A 21,737-nucleotide genomic window follows, 5' to 3' on the forward strand; every position below is an offset into this window, starting at 1 on the left:
GCCACCAGGAACTGTTATCCGGGCTGATTCCACAGGAGGAGTTTGGGGTGAGCTCCTGAGCGAGAGTTGGGAAGACTGACGTCTGTGTAAACCTTGCTTGTTCATGGTTATTCCTCTCAGTCTTCTTAAATTGTGAAAAATTGGGTGCCAGTTTGAAATAAGGATTTAGGTATGGATTGGTGAGGAGAGAACGTTGATCTAATTGGGTTTATGTTGTGTGCGATAATTTTACGCTATCCTTGGAAAGAACTGAAGATGTTGACAGTGTTGTGAGAATCCTTTCTTTCTTTCTTTCTTTCTTTCTTTCTTTCTTTCTTTCTTTCTTTTTTTTTTTTTTTTTTTTTTTTTTTTTTTTTTTTTTTGAGATGGAGTCTCACTCTTGTTGCCCAGGCTGGAGTGCAATGGTGCAATCTCGGCTCACTGCAAACTCTGCCTTCTGGGTTCAAACAATTCTCCTGCCTCAGTCCCCCAGTAGCTGAGATTATAGGCGCTCACCACCACGTCCAGCTAAATTTTTGTATTTTTGGCAGAGAAAGGGTTTTGCTCTTAAGGGCATTGTTCATTAAGTATTAATTGGTGGCCTGCCATTGAACTAATGTTAGTGTAGTGCTGACATCATCAGCCATGGCAGAAACTTACTTGACATCCCTGGAAAAGAGGGCAGGGAAGCATAGTGCCCTGATACCACCTCATTCTCCAGTGCTACTTCCAACTCTGAGCTGATGGTCATTATGAGTGGATCTGTCCTGGACAATTAGTTTAGTGCAGCTGCCTTGGACAGTCAGGTTAAAAGTAACAAACCGCCACAAAACTCAGCTAATAAAATGTGAGGAGAGACATGGGGCACCAGGAAGGGGTGAGGCCTGTCTCCCTGTGTGCCATCTGTGTGGAGCCTCAGTACCTAGGGGACAGCGTTTACACAGAGCCCCAGGTTTTTATGAGCATTTCCCTGAATAAAATGTCACTGGTGAGCTGCGGACTGGGAGGCTTTTTCTGATGATCAGGTTTCGTAATGTGGGATCATCAGTAGGCAAGGTGGGCCTGAGGGCCATAGGATCTGGAGACTGTCCAGGGCTGCTTTCTGGGGATGACAGGCTTGTCCCTTCAGCAGTCAAGACACCAAAGAGAGTCTTTCTGAGAATAAAAGAGAGAAGCTTTTAAGGAAAAAAGCAGTTTCTCTCTCTGTTTGGGAGTTGAGTGCATTTTCCTGCATTTACTCGGAGATGTTCCTTGGTTCCCACCGTGTGCCATCGCCCCGCTATGGGGTAGGGTCACCCCACCGCGTACCTAACCCAGGAAAACTCCTCTGCAGTTATTTCAGAGGCTGTGTGCATTTCTCTTGCCTCAACGGGTAGAGTGAGTTTTTCTTCCTACTGTTTTTAGTCAGTTTTCTTAATCTAGCCTGTTACTGGGATAAGTTCCAGAGACGAGCATTTTTAAAAACAATCTTTGTACGTTGCGTAGAGAGCAGTCCACCTGTAACCAGTTTGTTCCTGGAGGTACCGCAGTGGCCTTGGTTACGCGAGGGCCCCGTGGCTCAGGATGGGCCGAGGAAGGAGTGCGTGAGCAGTGGGCACTGGCCGGAGGCAGGGGAGGCGTGGCCACCTGTGGCTCGAACTCCCCCCATCCACTCTACCGCACCGCTGGGACGTGAACACTCTCGCCCTGAACGTTTTGTCTGAATGTTCAGTGCCCAGGCTCTTGGGTACACAGGCGGCCCCGGGTTTTATTTCAAAAGGGTGTCGCGAACAGTGAAGTAACCCACGTGCCTAAGCTTTGACTGACATGAAGGAATGTAGAGGCTGCTGAAATCCTGGTCATTTTAGAACAAAGTATTTTATTAACAGTTTTCTAAAAGAAAGAAATCATTAAAAAATTGATCCCTGTTGAGGTAGAAGGATCTCGTCCTCATGCTCCTCAGTTCCTTCCAGAATCAGCTTCCAGTTCAGCTGCAGAACAGGTTTTGGTGGTGGCTGGAGCAGCCCAGGCAGGTGCCGTCGGGTCTGAGTTCACACTGGTGCCCGTGTGGTCTCCAGTTACGGTGCGGGCCGTGGGGTCTGAGTTCACACCATTGCCCATGTGGTCTCCAGTTACGGTGCTGGCCATGGAGTCTGAGTTCACACTGGTGCCTGCATGGTCTTCAGTTACAGTGCTGGCCATTTGTGCCTTTCTGGGAAGTTAGAAGATTTGTGCCTTTCTGGGAAGTTAGAAGGAGGATCATTTCATCACGTCTCTGTCCTCCCACACCTGATCTATGCTGGGCCACCGTGAATTCTTCCTTTTAACTGTTTCTCTCATCACGGGCAACACTGGTGTTCTGTGGTCAATGTTTGCCATTTCTGAAAACGGATTCTGTGTTTCTTTATATAATCACCTGGTCTCTTTTACGAATTTCGCTTTTCTTTAAGAAAATCATCGTGCTTTTATCTCTTCAATCTCAACTCTGTTCCCTGACACAGGCTCTTACCAGCTCGAAAATTAAAAGTAATCTTTGATTATACTTAATACTTTCTAAAGTTTTCAAAAGTTTATCGGCATGTGGGTTACTGAACACTGACTGTTTATTTAATGGAAAATTACATTCTAAGTAGAGTATTAGAGTGAAAATGATCTTTTGATTTTATTAAAATATTCAGGTAAAAATATTAAAATGCCTTCGCCAAACTTCATGCCTGTGTAGCGTGAAAACATTAAGTTGCTCTCTGCTCCCGGGAATGCATGAGTAGAGTATGTGTTTGAAAGCGTCATTCCAGTCTTAAGTTTTAGGTATTCTTAAAGGGGTTGGCTGGAGAAGTGACATTTAGCATTGAGTGAACGTTTGACAAAGATTTGTCTCGATATAAAAATAGTTAAAAACAATCTTTAGTGTTTCCTGTCGGGGTTCACCCATTAAAGAATGGTCTTGTAAAAAACTCATCGAGAGTGTCGGCGCCCAGAGGTGCTACCTTGCCCACAGTTGTGTCATCTGCTGTCACCAGGCGACACGCCCAGCGTTTAGCTGCACGTCAGATGTGGCCACGGGGCCACAGGACATCCCTGCGGACGGATGTTCTTATGCAGATTAATGAGGATGGAGACCGCTGCAGAACTGTAAGCCCCCCAGGGGCTGACGGAAGCCTGGGAATACCCGAGACACCAGAGTCGCTGCTGCCCTGGGTGGAAGGAAACCTGCCCTGGAAGATGGGAAATGCAATAAGGAGAAAGTACCAGGGTACATGATGCTGTGAAAACGGAGATGTTTTAATTAAATTAGCAATTAAAATCATTTTAATTATGTGAATTATTTGAATTCATGTTAGTTCTTTTTAGGAAATTAATACTTAAAGGAAGTTTGTTTTCTGAATTGTTTGAATTAATTGAGTCAGCACAAGAGTTAGCATTGATATCTGACCCTCTTCCGGGGTTGGGGCAGAGGAGATGGGGACAGAAGAGACGGGCCTCCCACCCGCTTTCCCCTGGAGCTCAGCCAGAATTTCCCATTGAGGAGCCCTCAACTCCCTGAGAGCCAGGAGCTCTTTCGGAGAAGCCGCTGTCGGCATGCCACCCGCTTTGATGGCCCTGCTCTGCCATCCCTGCGCTCCAAGGGCCGGACCCTGCCGCTGCCTGTGCCAGACGGGTCTCAGGGAGGTGCCAGCCAGGGGGTATGCATGGCGGGGCCTGGGTATCGCTGTCCGGATTCCGTGGCTGCCGGTTACATTCTCTCGCTGTTTGTCTCCCTAGCAAGACTCATGAGGTTCCTTGAGGACAAGACCCCCTCCTGCCACCTGGTCTGTTTCCTGAACGTTCTCTGCACCAGTACAGCCCCGGGATGCAGCCCTCGGGTATCAGGGTGTCTGCCATAGTAGGGCGGGTAGCTCTGCTGGGCACCATGGTGGATGTTAGCCGCTGTGCTTCACTTTGGGGACATATTTAAGTACAAAAGTAATTTTAAAATTTCACCGTTATTTCAAGACAGCTGAGAGCCTATTAGCACAGAATCCCTGGTCCGAATGAAATCAAAAGGTTCTTATTAATTATTCATGATGCCATGAATATGTAGCCTTATTTTTTATAATTGCCAGTCTGTATAATTAACCTATCATTTGGTTAAAGTACTTAACACTAAGTAGAGCTGTAATTTCAACTGTTTATAAAGCATATGGAAGAATGTTTAAATGTTTAATTAGAACCACTTTTTTTAGTTTCATAGAGAATTTTTTTTCTTGTCAACAAGGGTCTTTAATTATTTAAACCAAAAGAGAAAAACAGACCAGAAAAGAAAAACAACTAGTAAAGCTCGGAACTGCGAAGGTGGCATCATTCCGTTAGTCTCGGGTTTTGCTTCCTGGTTTTGTGACGTGGTCAGAGTCCTTGTCTTTGATTTCCTAACACAAGTTGTTAAAGTTGGAAGTGAGTGTGAAATTGAGTTAGTCTAGCTTTATTCTTTCACGGATGAGAAGTGAATTATCTTCAGCAAGGTGGGTGCAGGCGTGGTCCCCGGGGGTCACTGTGGTGAACAGGCCGCCCTTGTGGGGAGCCAAGTTCGTCATCACTGGGACAGAGCCCAGGACACTTCCCCGGCTGGCCAGCCTCTTCCTAGAACCCCACACATTACAAAGGATGGAGTCCAGATCTATGCCATAAAGAATGGAGGGTGGTTACAGAAGGCACCACGATCTCAGCTGAGTGGCTCTGAGCACCCCAACGTTGGGGCACCTCAGCATCCTGTGTGGCTCAGGCTGTGCCCAGCAGGGAGGCTGGCCCGATCAAGCTGCGGTCTCCACCCTGAGAGTGTGGGCTCCTTCCCCCAGCGCGGGTTAAAGCACCGTGTGTCCACCTGTGCAGTGGCTGGTCCCAGTGGCCCTGGAGGGCTGAAACCCTGGGTCCCGCCACTAGTCCGGGGCATCCGTTTCCCCTTCCTGCAGTTCCTGTGTCTGTGTGTCCAGGGGACTCCGATCCCTGTCTTAGGACCATGGCTGAGGGGTCAAGTTCACCCGCTTTGGAGCTGGCCCGGATCTTGGTTCTGTGGATCCTCGCTGTGTGGCTCTGGAGCAGTTCTGTCCTCAGGAGATGGATCCTCACAGCCGCCTCTTGGGGCCATGAGGAGAATTAATAGGACGACCCCCGGGTAGCTGCTCAAAGCCCTGTGCGGGGCCAGCCCTGTGTCTCCACCAGTTCCTTTGCTCTGTGCTCCCCCCCCCCCGCCACTGTCATATCGCCAGCCTTTATTTCCTTTTCCTTGGACCCAGACAGCGAATGCTCCGCTGGTCTTGGCAGCCCCTTCTCTAGTCTGTCCTCAAATCACTTCCTGATGGACAGCCGTGACTAGCCATCGGCGTGACCAAAACCCCACAAAATAGAACCCAACTTTCCTATTAGGCTGTACAGAGCTGTCCCAGCCCCACTTCCCACAGGCTGGCCTCATTCGCCATGGGATCCGTGGTTCTCACCTGGGGCTGGGGGTGCCCCTGGCATCTGGTGGGGAGTGTCAGGGATGTCCCTCCAGGCCCAGTACAGTCCCCCAGCCGGTGGCCGGCAGATAGCAGCACCCAACCTGATGTCCCTGTGGCTTCTGGTTCCCCGAGGCTGGCTGTGCTTTGCTGCTTCTACATGCTCTCAGACGGGTGCCCTCTCTCCACCTTCACTGGTTAGCTGTGTTCCATCCATTAGAGCTCAAAGCACTGCCTCCCGGCAATGCAGCCCCTTCTCCTGGCCTGCCGTCTGCCTGTGCCCCGCGGTCTGTACCGTGTCCTCGCGGACCGATCAGAGCGAGGCTCCCAGGGATGGAGAGGTTCCTGCTTGTGTCTGCTTGTGTCTCTGTCCCGCCTTCTCTGGACCCGGCACCGTGGCCTTTGCCGACAGAGGTCTTGGGTTGATTGTCAGCGAAGCAGACAATCTATATGGCTCTAAATGGCTGTGAACATGCTTGATTGGGTTATTTTAAAAATAATTGTATATGTAAACATTTGAGTGTGACACAGGTGGATTTTTGGGCTAATGGTCTTGTTCTTCAGGGAGTAACCACAGGCCCATCCACAAGGACCATTTCCAGCTGATTTATGGAACGCTGTTCTACCTGGTTAATTTTCAACGTTATCTCAGCCTGAGAGGTAGGTCAGCATGTGACGAAGATCACTGGTTTGAATCCTAATCTGCTCCTTAGGAGCTGCACCTTCCATGCCTTCGTTTCTTCCTTGGTTAGGTAGGGAAGGTATGAGCTACCTCAGAGTTGTGAGTGAGGCCTGCATCGAGTGACCGCATTAAAGTGACAAGGACTGCACCCGGAGTGTTGATATTTAAAGACCTTTAAACATCGCGATGCTGCATTTTGGTACCCAGGTAAAACAGCAAAGTTCTTTCAGATGCAGACACAGACCCTCGGTGAGGTGGGGGGCTGATGGCAGGAGGTGGACCACCGACCCTGTAACGAGGGCGTGGTCTGTTCGAGGCTGAACGAAGTGCACATCATTGCATGTACCACGGAGGTCCCTCTCGTGAAGTCCTGGAAGGGTCCATGTGGCTGAGCCGTGTGGTCTGTCCATGACGTCTGGCAGGAGCAGAGCTTTCGGGTGCAGCCTTGCTCTTGTGCGCACAGCCCTCAACGGTCTCAAAAGTCTGAGGCTTAAAGCAGGCTTGGGGTTTCCTTACACCTCCTGGACATCTAATTTGCCTGGCAAACATGTTTTTCTTGGGTGTAAAGGTGAAGGAGTGGGTGATTCTGGTGAAAGTGTACTAATTACTGCACTTCTGGGTCAGTGGCGCTCGGTTGAAGACACTATCTGCCCTGGGTGGACATCTCTGGGGTGGTGAGAACCGGTGGCTGGATGTCGCAGGGTTGCCAAGAAGATGCCAATTTTTTCCTTTTTCCTGAGTAACAACACCCTACTTTGTTTAGGGAAGCAGCACACCCAGCTGAAAATCCAATTCTCTAGTACGGCGGAGCGGCTGGTGACACAGGTCCAGATGCTGGGATGCTGATGGGGAGTCCTGGAGTGGGAGGTGTCAGGAGGCTTTCCCGACCCACAGCAGCCCTGGGCCCTGGTCCGGCCTTCTTGCCCGGGGCATGACACCTGGAGGGAAAGCAGCTTCGGGGGCCCGAGGGCCAGAAGGCAGAGTCCTGGCGTGTGAGGCAGGCCTGGGCCAGGCTCCTCGGAGGATGTCACAGACCTGCTGCCGATGCAGGGACCACCCACCTCTGAGCCCCACGCAGATTTTCCTCCATAGCCGAGTGAAATCCTGATACAGCGAGTGAGGCAGTCAGAGGCACCTTTTGTGGAAGGAGGACAAAGCTGGAGAGAAAGAGGTTTTCCTAAAGGCACAAGGCGCTGATTCTGCGTTAGGGATAATTCCTAGGAGTGTGGTTGCTGGTGGGTGGAAAACTGTAGCCAGAGAATAAGTGGGAGTGGCACTTGCTGGTATTTAACTGATTCGTTCATGAATGGTCCAAACAGTTCCAGTGAAAAGAACATTTCGGACACAGAAGTTTTCATCCTGCCTGACAATCAGCGTGACCGTGGGCTCTTCCATCCTTCCTGGGCGACAGTGAGAGGGTTTCAGGCCCTTCCGGCCCTTTGCTGGCATTTCCCCAGGGTGTGTGCCCCATCCCGAATAGGCTGGAATGCCTCTGGGTGCAGCTGAGTCTCTTGAAAAGGGAAGAGACATGATGTGCTCTGGCTGAACAGGAAAATGAGGGAGGACAGGGAGAGGGGCCTGGAGGTGAGGAGGATGGTGAGCAACACTGGGGACAGAGGACGTAGGGTAACACCAGGGACAGGGGGACGGAGGGTAACGCCAGGGACAGGGGCATGGAGGGTAACGCCGGGGACAGGGGATGGAGGGTAACACCACTTCTCCAGGTGCCTTTGGGGGATGCTGCCGCCTCTCGCACCCCAGAGTGAAGTCAACAGGATTCTGTCCCGAGGAGCCCCAGAGCCTGGCAGCTGGGATTGTCGCAGTATGAACCACTGTTCACTAGCTCTGCACCCTGGGACAGGCTCCCTGGTGTTTCCACCCTGGTTTCCCATCTGGACAGTGGGACCCTGAGTGTCCCCGTCCCAGCTGCGCCCAGAGCCCTGGACTCCAGCGTGTCGTCGGCACTCATTAGCGTTTCTTTTGTTGTGGTCCGTGGACGAAGTGGCTCTCTCTTTGTGTGTTCACAGCCCTCCTGCTCACTTTACCTTCTGGGAACACTTTTTACATAGCTTCGTATGTGGGGAGGACTCGAGTGATTAATGGAATGTTTCATCAGGTGCAGTTCTTCTGTTTCCCAGTTTTGACACAACATTTGGTGAAATTTCCAGGGACTCCTGTGGTCAGCCTCACGGTTTCACTCTGTCGCTTTCTAATGCAGTATTCTTTGGGAGTCTTTTCAATTAAGCGCCATCATTTAAAAATAAGTTTTATAATATGCAGTTTCAGGTTAATTCTTTACCTTTGTGTCTCAGGCAGTAGCTACCTACCTGTGAGTAGTCACAAAGGTTCACGCAGTTTTCTCTAGCTGTCCCTAGCTCGTAGCTCAGCAGGTCCCTTCAGATGAGTCAGCCAGCTGTGTACCTGCATGTTCAGGATACTTGTCAGGGGCCTTCCTCAGAGCAAGACCGACGCTCACCTCATCCTTGGGACTTTGGAGCCCGCCCTGGAGAGACTCCAGCCACGTCCAAAGGGGCCGTCCGGGTCCCACAGGCTGGTGGGACTGACTTCTGAGCCACTCCAGACCACACTTTGTGTTCCTACACCCCACAAAGCCACTTAAAGTGCCATGTTCTGGTGCTGTGTGCCTCACCAGTGTGCCACACAAGCCTGCACGGGGATCTGAGCGGGCGCTGCCTTCCTCAGGCTATGCTGGAGTTTTGGGGCAACTGGAGCACTCCTGGCTGTGATTCTCGCCACTGTCTGGGCTTCCCTAGAGGGTCTCACCTGCAGCGTGAGGACCACATCGGCAGCCACTGAGGAGCCGCCAGGTGCAGCGTTGGTCCCACTCAGTCCTTCTTGACTTTGGTGAGAGAGTAGACAGCAAAACTTCAGCTGGGAGCCCCAGGCCTTCTCTGCTTGGGGCCCTGGGACTGACATAGCACAGATCCTGCCATCCACGTGCTGGGGGCCCCGCCGTGCGGCTCCCTCCTCTGGTCAGGGGCTGCACCCTTGGGCTGTGCAGCTCCTGGTTCTCACACTCAGGGGCCCAGGGAGGGTGGTGGATGAAGAGAGAAGGAGAAGGGTGGCAGTTTGAGCCCAATTGTGTTGGCTTCATCTTCCGCCTCTTGTCCCTAAGTACATTGGCAAAGTTTTCCAGGTGAAAACTCAGAAGGGATTTTTAATGACTGGAATCTGTGAATTCCATGGAAGCCAAGTCTGTCCACCTCTCTCACCCACCTCATTTCTCCCCGTTGGGGCTGATTTTGGCAGCGTTCATAGGGGCAGGGATGGAAGGGGTGGGGGCCAGCCGTCGGCCCTGTGTCCCTCCCTTCCTCCCCTCAGCGCCACAGCATTTCGGTGTCATCCCCTTCCGTGCACGCGTCCTCATGAAAACCAAGTGCGGCTGGAGGGAGATGCCTGCGCCCACTCCCGTGACCTTCCCGGCCAGCCTGGCTGCAGCGGCCCCTCGGCAGGCATCTTTCTGGTGCTGCCTCCGTGCCCCTCCCATCACCTGATGCTCGTGTTCCTGAATCTTCACGCGTGTGCTCTGTGCAGCCACCTCACGGGCTCCCTGGGAAGGAAGACAGTGTCTCACGCCGGTCAGAATGCTCTTCTCTGTCCACTGAATAGTCCAACACAGAATCATTCCTCTGTGATTATTTGTGCTTTGTTATGTAGAACTGGAATAAAGAAAAAGTGAATTTAGATATTACAGACATCAGGTTGAAGCTTAGTAATTGCATTAGGGAATTAAATGGAAACATTTGAGCTTCTCGAGTTCTAATTCCACATCTTCGTATCCCCATCACCCCATACCCAGTGTCTAACAGAGCTCTTCGTCTAGGAGTTTCTTGATAAATGCTTACTGAATTGAACTGGACTGAGCTTAACATTCCCACCCAGAGTTAGAAGCCAGTCCCTGAATAAATTGCATTTAGAATATGAGTTTGATGTTACTGTGGTAAGGGGTATCCTACACGTCATAATTCCTAGTCAATATCGGGTATTTAGTCAAATAGACTCAAGTATAGAGAAGCATAGGCCCATCTGGCAAAAGGGCAAGGCACGCTGCTTTAGGTCCAGGTCCCCAATATCAACTATGAAAATAAAACGTCAACTCCAATGACAGCCCTGTCCTCAGCTGGTCACTGTTTACGCTAACAATTATAAACAGCTTGAACTTGCTGTCCTGAGAGGCAACACACCCTCCATTCTCTCTGCAGTGTAGCTGCCTTGGTGGATGGAACATGCCCCTCCTCCCTCCCTCTCCCTATCCCTCCCTCCCCCCTCCTCTCTCCCTCCCTCTCCCCTCCTCTCTCCCTCCTTCCCCCCTCCTTCTTCCTATCTTCTCTCACCTTTCTCCCCCCACCTTCTCTCCTGGACAAGGGGCAGAAGAAAGGAGACCTCCGGAATCTTCTGCTTCATCCAAGCAGTTTGGGGGCAGCATCAACAGCTGCAATTTGGCTGCCCCAGCAGGTGCCTCAGGGCAGCCTTTCTAATGGGAATCCTGGAATCATGTCTTTCCTTAATGTGTCCTAAAGGCTGGAGGACATGAAGTGAAACAATGCTCCATGCTCGGTCCTGTGATTTTGTGTAATTATTGGACTTACTTTGAAATTAAACTAAATGATACCCAAGGTAGAGCATGATAAAAAAGAAAAAACAGGCTATGGTGTTTGAAAAACAAACAAAACCGTTTGGTTTGTTGGTTTGTTCTTAGACCTTCACAGGCTCCTAGGTCACACGTTTCAGTTTCTTAGCAAGTGGCATTCTCTGCAGAAGCTGTGTCAGTCTCTGTTTGATGATGTCAGCCACAGCAGAAAGAAGCACTCCGTAGGCCCCGTGCTCAGCACCTTGGCGTGAGCTCCTGCCATCTTCTGTTCATGCTCATCACAGCTCTGTGCAGTGGGCATCCTCCTGATCCCTGTGGGAGGATGGAGGATGAAGGTGGAAGGGTGAGTGATGGCAGGATCACATGAGGGGTCTCTCCCGAGGTAGGGAGGGGAACTGGCCCAGGACCTTAGTGCCCATCGCATCCTTCTTCCTCCTCCTCTGCCTCTCTGTGACTGTTTGACTCAGGCTGCAGGGACAGACATGAGTATGTGCAGAGCCTGTGTGCACCCCTGGGAATGTGTGCTCATATTGGCAGGGAGGGATGTGAGTGTGTACAGAGCGTGTGTGCACACCTTGGCGGTGTATGCTGGCGTTGGCAGGGACAGATGTGAGCGCGTATGGAATGTGTGTGCACACCTTGGGGATGTGTGCTGGCATTGGCAGGGACAGATGTGTACAGAGCGTGTGTGCACACCTCGGGGTGTATGCTGTTGTTGGCATGGACAGACGTGAGCGTGTACAGAGCGTGTGTGCACACCTGGGGGTGTGTGCTGGTGTTGATAGGGACAGATGTGTACAGAGTGTGTGTGCACACCTGGGGGTGTGTGCTTATGATGTTTTGTAACCGGCAAATACGTGGCCTGTTGCATCGGGCGGCCCTGCGCCCATGCTGAGCCCGTCAGTGGCCCTCGGGTTGGGGTCTCCATCTGCCCAGACAGCACTCGAGTGGCTTGAGGTTTCAGATTCTTCCTCTACGGATACTTGGGCTTCCTCAGGACCAAACATCAGAACCAGCCAACTGCAAACTACAAGAACATTCAAATGCATCTTCAGTAGGAAAAACAAAAGCAATTGGAAAAATTTTCCAACGTGACCCCGTGGTTAAGCCGTTAGATACTCCAGCCAACAGATTGAGTCACTTTAAAATTCACACCAATTAAAATGGTTGTGAGAGTTGCAGAGCTTTACCGCTAAACCTTGAAATAAATGAAGCATTCTGCTCCACTTGCTTGCAAACTAGAGTTGGGGATACCTTTCAGTCCAAAGTAGCAACCTTCTAAATCCAGCTTAGATGCGAGGCTCCCACTGACACAGGAAGAGACAGTGGCCCTTGATTATTCTCCTGTGTTCAGATACTGTGTCATTTCTTTTTTTTTTTTTTTTTTTTTTTTGTATCCTGATCATCACTTCTGCTTTTCCAATTCAAACTAAAGGGAGTTTAGTTCTGTTTTGGAGAAGCTGTGGTTAGTGGTTTCTTTTCATGGTTTGCTTAATCTCTTAAGTCTGGTGCTTACATTACCCAAATAGACTTTTCTTTAGTACGACAGTGCCATAACCCAGGGCTTCTCCCTCCATATCTTCTCCCCAGGAGGCTCCCTAGGAATGGGTGCTGGAGATCCAGCCCCTTTCCATGTGCCGTTTTCTTTGAGTCCAAGGTAGGTTTGGCTCAGAGAAGAAAAGAGGCCTCCGGGTTAGGTGCCTCTGACTGCTTGCTTGTGAAATGTTTAATGATAAGGCGACTTCCAAAGTAATTTACACATTGATAGTTGTAGCTTGAAGTATCACCGCAGTCAGAAGAACAAGAAACACTCCCATAAAGTAGATAAGCAGAAAAAAGCCATAGAAGTTTAATAAAGCGCAAATAAAATGGTGTTGTAAGAATGTCCAGTGGGAAATGCTCTCAGTCCAGCCAGATCCAGCTGTGGCGTCAGTCCAGCTGTGGCGTCCTCCTGTAAAAACATTCAGCCACGTGTGGCTCTGATCGCAATCACTACTCTGAATTGTGATCCAGAATGTTGTTGGGGGCCGATGCCGGGACTGTTCCAGCAGTTGAGTCTGATTGGGCGTCACGGTGGTGATGTGCTTAGCGCGGCCAGCTGGGCTGAGTGGTGGCCACCCGTGCACTCGCCACGTGCAGCCGTTATTCTGGTGATGGGGTTGCATGCAGCGCGGCTTGTCCACCTGGGCAATTAAAGTACTGGGAACCCAACCGCGGGCGGGTGCCTCCCGACATGGGAGCTGTCTTTTTTATCCAGGGCCCTGTGGCGCTGCAGACCCCTGCCGCCAGTCTGAGCTCACAAGGAGGTACCGGAGGGCTCTGCTGGGGCATGGAGGTCCCTGAGTAGGTGGTCACTTATTGCTTGTGGAGTGGTCCATGGCCTGTGAGTTTATTCTCGGGGTTTGTGTGGGCGAGGTTAACCAGTTCACAGCTGGGCACTTACCCCTTACACAGGTGACACTAGTTAAAGTGGAATCTATATTAGCTCACACGGGAGTGTGTGAGGAGCTGGGAGGGTGGGGAGGCTTGGCCCTAGCACTAGATCCCGGTCTCCTGACGTTTCTGCGTCTTCCAGTTGAGGGGCCGTCAGAGCCGCTGTGGGTCCTGAAGACAGTGGGTGCCATATGGACCAGGGGATGCAGAAGCCTCTAGAGGCTGCGGGAGGCAAGGAGACGGTCGCTTCCCCAGAGCCAGCCCTGCCGCCACTTCGACGTTAGATGGTGGGACCTGTTTTGGACTCCAGCTTCCAGAAATGTGAGAAAATAAGTCAGTGTTTAGGGCGCTAAATTTGGGGTGATTTAGTGGAGAAATAGAAAACTAGCCCACAAAGGTGCACGCATTGAAATGTGCTCTGTCCAGGTGTTCACAGTGGTGTGAGGGGGATGGCATCGGGGTTCTGGGAACTCTGCAGTTTTACTGAAGGAAGGGGGCTCGCCACGCCTTTCCTCATATAACTGAAGGTATGTATGCCTGCCACACTGCCCAGGAGACAGGGACTAGAATTCTGACTTTATTTCTTATGGGAACCAAGCCACAGTCAGAACACGGTGAGGGCCGAGACGAGCTTCCTACAGCCTGAACTGGGAAGAGGAATCGCAAGTAGTTTGTGTTTTTCTACACAGACCTGTCCTTTTCAGGTTTTGTTAAGTTTTGGAAAAAGGGAGAAGCCAGGCACACCTCGGCGAGGGACAGTGTTTCTGGAGGTGGTGCGGCTTCAGCCTGAACGTGGCCGTGTGGTTAGGAGGCTCAGAAACTGCCCTCCAAGGGCACTCATCTATTCCTTATTGCAGTAATACCTTGTTTACAGAAATCCACAGAAATTACAGTGCGGGAGGCTTCTGGTCTGGATGGGTTTGGACCGAGGTCACGGGGTGTTGTCCCAAGTGCTAATCCTGATCTGGCAGAGGCTCTGTTCCCAAACAATTATTCCACAGTTTCAGAGCCTATATCTGAGTGATAGTCTTTTAACTTTGTTGCATAAAAGGAAACAAAGTATGTCTTGAGGGTCCAAAAATCCATGTGGTAATCATGGCTGTAAACTCATACCTGGGGCTTTGGGATGGAGTGAAAACCACCGTCACCTGGCGTGGACGCTGCGTGGTATTTTTAGCGTGGCGGCCTGCTCGTGCCTTGAACTCTATCTGCAGTGTGAGCAACAGCTGTGCATTTGAGAAATGTGGACAGGTGAGCTTGCTCCTCCAGGGGCCTGCAGGCATCCGGGTGAGGGGCCTGGGATGAGGCCACATCAGTGGGAAGGAGCTTGGTTGTGTCAGCAGATATGTCTGTCTCTACAGGCCCGCAAGCCAGCCAGAACCCAGTTTTCCTTTGGTCATCTAATGCCAGAAGAAACCTGTTTCTTAGAGATTCTCATAATTTATATTAATGAACCATTTCACCGTACATAAAATGTTATAAATGCATGAGGCTTTACAACTTGGCAGATGTGTAACTCACATGTCGTTGTATCAAACTGTTGAAGATATTTGTTTCACTTGAAGGTTTTTAACATTTTATGTGCAAAGCAAATGCCAGTAGCATTTTGCAGGAGTATTTTGGAATTTTAAACACAGTGGGATAGTGCTGGGTCTCTGGGATACTGGTGAGGTGGACGTGACCTCAAGCTCTTGTAGCTTGCAAGCAGGATTGCTAAATTGTCACAACTGCAGTGCTGGAAAGTCAAAGTGGATTTCTGTAAATGAGGTATTAGTGCAATAAGGAACAGGTGAGTGCCCATGGAGGGCGGTTTCTGAGCCTCCCAGACACCCCAGGAGGAAGCGGGGGACGGGGGCAGTTACCCACCAGAACCTGGACGGTGAAGCTGGGTTTGCTGGTGGCCCTGCTTGGCAGGTCATTACGTGCAATAAGAAACAGGTGAGTTCCCTTGAGAGCGGTTTCTCGGCCCCCTTCAGAACCGCAAGTGGAAGACGCTCCAAGGTGGGGAGTGGGGGTTCGGTTAATCCACAGGAGCCTGGATGGTGGAGCTGGGTTTGCTGGTGGTCCTGTGTGGCAGGTCATTACATGCAATAAGGAACAGGTGACTGCCCTTGAGGGCGGTTTCTCGGCCTGCTTCGGAACTGCAAGTGGAAGACGCCCCAAAGTGAGGGGGGGCTGGTGGTCGGTTATCCAGTGGGGCCGGATTTGCTGGTGGCCGCTGCGTGGCAGGTCACTGCGTGGAGCGATGGGAGGTGAGTGGAGTGGGAATAGAGGATGCACCCTCCACAGCTACTGCTGGGAGTTGGCTCTGGTAGCAGAAGGGGCATAGATAGAGGGATTCCCATCAGGGGCAACACGACTGGGGTCCCACGTGTGGTGGATGCCGAGGTGTGGCTATATGTAATCTCAGTCTGCACAGCCGTCCTGGTGAGTGGGTTCAGTTACCTTCCCATCTCACATTTGAGAAATCTCGGGGGCTCACATCACAGCTAGGCGGGTTGGAACTAATGTCTCGGGCAGGACGTTGGCCCCAGAGCCCAGATCTTACCCGCCCCCGCTCTTTTCAGTCCACCAAGCTTGTAGAGAGGGTTGTGTGGTGGTGGGTGGCGGCTGAGAAACCAACACAGTAGAAGGCGGGGAGGAACTAAACCAGGCAGGAGACACAGGCAGTGCTTGGGAGGTCTGCACGGGGTGTGGGTGTGGGAGACATCTCTGGGCCAGTGAACCTCGTTGTGTGCTCCTGGCTTGCCCAACCTTGGCCCTCAGCCACATGCTGCGTGCTTTAGGTGAAATCTCAGTCGCTCGTGTGGTGCGGGCATCTTTTCTCCCTGGCTTTGCCTCTCTTTAAATCACGGAGTCTCAGTGGGGATGGCGGGGCGGATGGTGGTCCATGGAATTTGCCCTCCACCTCCCCATCCTTGTCCTGTCCTGTCTGGCCTGTTACCTGAATCTGTGTCTCTTCAGAGCCTGCAAATGAGTGGAGGCCACGACAGCCTCTCGCTGGCCGACCTCTCAAACTTTTATTCATCAGAATAGTGTTAAATGCCGATTCCTAGGCACCCCCATTGGACTCTACGCCTGCCTAGCATGGGTACTTTGGGGGAAGGTACAGAGGATTGCTGGGCTGTTCCAGGGGGGAATTTGCATTGTTGAATGTCTATTGTGTTCCTTCCAGCACTCTACTTTCCACGCACACGTGGCATTAAACCTGGAAGACCTCTGGGTGCTGTGCTGGTGAGGAAGCCCCGGCTGGACGAGGGGCTGCTGGGGCTCGGACTTGATTCCTGGGCTGCGGGCTGCGGGCTTATTCTCTTCAGTGGGTCTGCTGATGGGATGCCCTGAGAAGTCCTGCTGTGCACTCAGGGGAAGGTGTAGAGACAGGCTCAGAAAAGACAGACCATGGATTTAAAAATTCCTACTGGAAAATCTTTTATGAGCAAAGTAATTTGCATCTAACTGAAGACAATCATTGCTTGAATAATTGGTTTGTTTACAAAGTTGGTCCTATGAACAGATTAAAGTTTTCATTCATGCCTTATCTATAATGTGAATAGGAGCTATTACCGCAACTTAAATTAGCTTTAAATTTCGTATCAGATTGCAGTCCAGATTACAAACGGCTGCTTGATAATCTAATTGATAAAACGGAGGAATTTAGTGCTTGGAACCCAGAGTGAAGGGAACAGAATTGCTTTGGTTTCTCAAAAGGGTGTTGACTGAGTGGTGACCTGGGGTGAAGAGAAGTGGCTAGAGTCATTACACTCGAGGAGATGATCTGCCCCCGCCTTTCTCAGCTGTCTTCTGGACAAAACAAAGGGTGATAAATGGAAAAAATTCAGCACTGAGTTCGTCTATGCCCTGAGCTTCTCATACAGTCATTAATGGGCTGTATCTGTGAAGCCTCCATACAGGCACAAAGGAATTAGGCTAGAGTAAGGCGGCCGGCGACCTCTGGCGTCTGGACGGCGTGTCACTTCCTAAAGCCCTTTTGGGTGAAATGACAGTGGCAATGTCGTTGTTCGGAGGAGTGTAATCTCACGTATGAGATGCAGATTTTAAATGATGCAGATTTTAAACACCAAAGTCAGGAAGCTTGGTGGGAGTGGCTGTCTTCCAAGTGGTTTTCTGTGCTGCCATGGATGAGGCGTGGATGTGTCATCTGTTGGTGAGATCCACTGGTGAAGGGGCTAAGCAAACCATGGAGGTCGGGGGGGTGAAGCTGCATCTCTTCTGGCATCCCAAGTAAATACCTGGGATCCCATCTCCAGCCTTTCAAAGGACACAGACGAATATAAAATGCAGATGGGAGAGTTCATAATTTGGGCATCTCTGTTCTTTTGAAATCAAAGTGCAAAGAAAAAGTTTTGCCTTGAGGTCTTAACCCATACTTGTTTTTCTCCTGAGGTTTTAAGATTTTCTTAACTGCTTTTCTCTCCCCCAATCCTTGAGGAAGTTCTATCTTCATATCTTCTTAAAAGGTATGGTTAAAAGATATGGTTAAATTCAACACAAATATAAAAACATGCTTTCATATTTTTCTTGAAACTGATGTATCTGACATTGGTGAAGAACTAACTGGGAGTATTGGTTTATTTTTATTTTTTTGAGACAGTCTTGCTGCGTTGCCCAGGCTGGAATGCAGTGGCACGATCTTGGCTCACTGCAGCCTCACCTCTTGGTTCATGCCATTCTCCTGCCTCAGCCTCCTGAGTAGCTGGGATTATAAGTGCCTGCCACCATGGCTGGTTCATTTTTGTATTAGTAGAGATGGGGTTTCAACATGTTGGCCAGGCTGTTCTTGAACTCCTGACCTCAGGTGATTCGCTCACCTTGGCCTCCCAAAGTGCTGGGATTACAGGCAAGAGCCACCACACTCGGCCTGGGATATTCTTGATTATAATTGTAACATATCCCTTTAATAAAAACAAAACAGAACAACAACAACAACAAAACAGCTGTCTGAAAAGTCTCGAAATTAAAGAGCTCAATTGGACAGGGATTTGGACACCAGTTGAATGGCCCAGCACACCATAGTTACATGGGCCACTCGGCCTGTTAGGTCCTTAGGGTATTTGAAGTCATATGGATATTTGCATTTCTGCCTCTGGATATCGTGTTAGTATGAATTCGGCTAGTGTTTGAGGGCCAGGCTCAGATCCGGGAAAACAAGAGCCCCTGCCCTCACGGCACTTCTCTTCCATGTGTGTGTGTCAGGAAAATAGAAAGCATAAGATTTTTTTTCAATGAGCTGGGAAGATGGAAAAACAAGCTTAAGATGTTTACTTGTTCAGAAGAAGGGAAGTGCAAGGAACACTCAGCTTTGTTGCTGCTGAAGGAGGCCCCTGGTGGAGGCTGTTTCAGAGGTGGGGTTTCTCTGAGAAAGGTGGTAAGAGGCAAATAGGATGCCCCATCTGGTTTGCCAGAGATGGGGAAAGTTAGTATCCCCAAAACAGCTTCAGCATTCTGGCAAAGCTTTGGAAAACCAGCTACGGTGTAGGACCTTGTTGGCCGCTGGGTAGAAGGAAAACATTGCTGGTCCTGAGGGCTGTACTGTTGTTCCACTGCTATAAAGAACTATCTGAGGCTGGGTAATAAGGAAAAAAATGTTTAATCGGCATACAGTTCTGTGGGTTGTACAGGCTTCTACATCTGGGGAAACTTACAATCAGAGTGGAAGGTGAAGGGGAGGCCGGCATGTCTTCACATGGCTGGAAGGGGAGAGAGAGTGAAGGGGAAGGTGCCATGCACCTCCAAACAACCAGATCTCAGGAGAACGATCATGAGGACAGCACTTGGGGGATTATGCTAAACCATTAGAAACCACCCCCATGAGTCAATCACCTCCCACCAGGGCTCACCTCCAACATAGGGTTAGAGTTCAGCATGAGATTTGGGTGGGGACACAGAGCCACACCATGTCAGGCTTCCCATTCTTCTCCTGCACGTGCTTCGCAAATGGTTCTGTCATTGGTTTTTGTTTCTGTTGATACACAATATACGTACATATTTTCAGAGTGCATGTGATACCTTGATTCACCCCTATATTGATGAAATCTGTGTACTTGGGATGTCTTTCACTTTAGTTTCTTTTCCTTGTGCTGGTTATGTTAAGTTATTCTCTCCTAGCTGTTTTGAAATACACAGTAGATGACCCACTGCCATCCCCCTGCTGATTTATCAATAGTAGGTCTCGTGTTCCCATTAGGCTGTGTGTTTGTGCACATTACCAGCCTCTGCCCATCCTACTTATGAGTGGGCTCTGCTGGGCCCTGTTGACCACCTACTTTTGGCCTCCATGAGATCTGCTCTCAGCTCCTGCTTATGAGTGAGAACATGCGCCGTTTCCTTGCTTGACTCGTTTGCTTAACGTAATGTCCTCCAACTCCATCCATGCTGCTGCGGATGACAGGGCTCTCCGCTGTGTGGTGGAGTATTGCTCCTGTGTGTGTTCGGGCCACGTTCCCTTCATCCCCTGTTGACGGGCACTCAGGTGATTCCAGACCTTGGCTACTGTGGATGGAAGCTGAGAGCAGTCACTGGCTTTATACTCGGGGGACGTGAGCCACTTTGATGTTCTCAAGCAGCCTATCCCCAAAGCCCTCCGTAGAATGCCGCATTCGTTTGTACTCCTGGCTTCTTCCACTAGGATGAACAGCTGGGAAGGGGCTTTGAGTGAATGCTTGGGTTTCTGTCTTTAATTGGTACCCAGCTACACTGGCCAAGTAGAGGTCCCAGTGACCCTGGACACTACCTCACATAAGGTCCAAAGATGCAGTTAGGTTCTTTTTTTAACGCGCGGTGGCTCACGCCTGTAATCCCAGCACTTTGGGAGGCCGAGGCGGGCGGATCACAAGGTCAGGAGATCGAGACCACGGTGAAACCCTGTCTCTACTAAAAATACAAAAAATTAGCCGGGCGCGGTTGTGGGCGCCTGTAGTCCCAGCTACTCGGGAGGCTGAGGCAGGAGAATGGCGTGAACCCGGGAGGCGGAGCTTGCAGTGAGCCGAGATCGCTCCACTGCACTCCAGCCTGAGCTGGGCGACAGAGCGAGACTCCGTCTCAAAAAAAAAAAAAAAAAAAAAAAAATGCTTTTGACCTGGGTAAGCTATGGCATTATCAGTTAGAGTTTTTCATATTGGAAAGGTGTATATTTTATTTTCTAAGAAGGGAAGAAATCCTGTTAAATACTCTAACCACAGATTAAATCATGTCAAGGAAAGAGGTACTATTTTGGGGGAAAATGACCCCTTCATGTCAAAGATCAAGGAGATGACTTACATTGTTTAATTGAGTTAATTATGAAATCTTAAGTGGTTTTAAGAAGATGAGCTGTGGATCCTACAAGACATGAGACTGATACTGATTTAATGTTAGTCAGCCCTGACAGAATGTGGCTAATATTTAAAGCTTGCTCCAGTATTGCTTGATAGATTGTAAGTTAATGTAAAGATCTGTTTGACGCTTTTCTTTTACAAAATATTATTGAGAAAAAGTTTGACAGCCAAGGAACGGCCTTCAACCAATTTCTTCCTAATTTCTATCACCAGAAAATTTTGTCCTGTTAATTCCAGAATTTACTTTTGGAAAGTTCCCGTAAGGAGAGCAGAGGTATTGGTGGTTGAATGGTGACTTGAATTTAGGTGAAGATCGTTAAATATTTCATAGTCATGTTTGTCTTGGTGGTTTTAGCAATTTTATATTAAACTTAGAACTGTGAGTCAAACCAAATCTGTTCTTTTGCTTTTGTGATACTCCTTTGTATGACTATACTGGTAAAGAATGATAAAATGTGTATTGGGTATTTTTTCTGTGTAGATATTAGGATTTTTAGGGGAACAAATTAATCATTCTTCTAATATACACTGTGCTGTGTGTTGGGTCCTTTGTATATTAGTTGAATCACTCTAATGAGGACCACTTGAAAGTCTGTTTCTATAGCAGATCTTTTATATGTTGACTTGTGTTATGCAAAATCCTTCATCCTCTAAGAAGACTAAGCAATGGGTTGGAGGAAAGATTTAATCACCCATTAGGTCTATTCCGAATGCCCAGAATTGAATGCAAGTACTAATTATGTTTTTGAAGTGGTGTGTGTGTGTATGGGTGTGTGTAGTGGACTCCTTTTTAGGTCATGGGAGGGAGGTAAAGCGAAGATGAGATTTGCTGATGAACATTTGTGCATATGCTAGTGGAGAAGTCATATGACTTGACTGCACCTGCGTACTCTGATTTTGGTTTCGTTAGTGTCCGTAGCCACAAGCCTCAACTGCCTGTGGAACCCACCCTGAGGGGCTGTGGTGAGGGTTATTACAGAGTCGTGCATCTTAGTGAAGGGCACAAACGGCCTTGTGGGCCTACTTTGGCTTTGTTTGAACGTCTAGATTGTTAAACTAAGTTTAACATTTTGAGGATTATAAATTGTGATTCTTGTCTAAGAAGAGGTTTCCGTTGTCTCTGAAGACAGGAGCCCCAATACAGAGGGTCCCTGGCTCCCAATTGTTACATATCTGATTTTTTTTTTCAACCGTGTGATGGTGTGAACTAGTCACACTCAGTGCATTGTTTGGCCCAAGATGGGCTG

At 49.6% G+C, this 21,737-nt stretch overlaps 1 long non-coding RNA gene across 3 annotated transcripts in view; it reads left to right on the forward strand.

Annotated features, from left to right (window-relative positions):
• The window catches only part of LOC139361167 (uncharacterized), a 205,484-nt gene that overhangs the window by 40,830 nt on the left and 142,917 nt on the right, over positions 1 to 21,737 (forward strand). Inside the window, exon 1 of one of the 3 annotated variants that reach the window (XR_011618718.1) lies at positions 13,100 to 13,477. The exons of the other annotated variants lie outside the window; for them this stretch is intronic. This is a non-coding gene — a long non-coding RNA (uncharacterized lncRNA). Of the gene's footprint in view, positions 1 to 13,099; positions 13,478 to 21,737 lie in introns of those variants that run through there. 3 annotated transcript variants of the gene reach the window in all.

The sequence above is a fragment of the Macaca nemestrina genome (assembly GCF_043159975.1).
Source record: "Macaca nemestrina isolate mMacNem1 chromosome 13 unlocalized genomic scaffold, mMacNem.hap1 SUPER_13_unloc_1, whole genome shotgun sequence".
Lineage (NCBI taxonomy): Eukaryota > Metazoa > Chordata > Mammalia > Primates > Cercopithecidae > Macaca > Macaca nemestrina.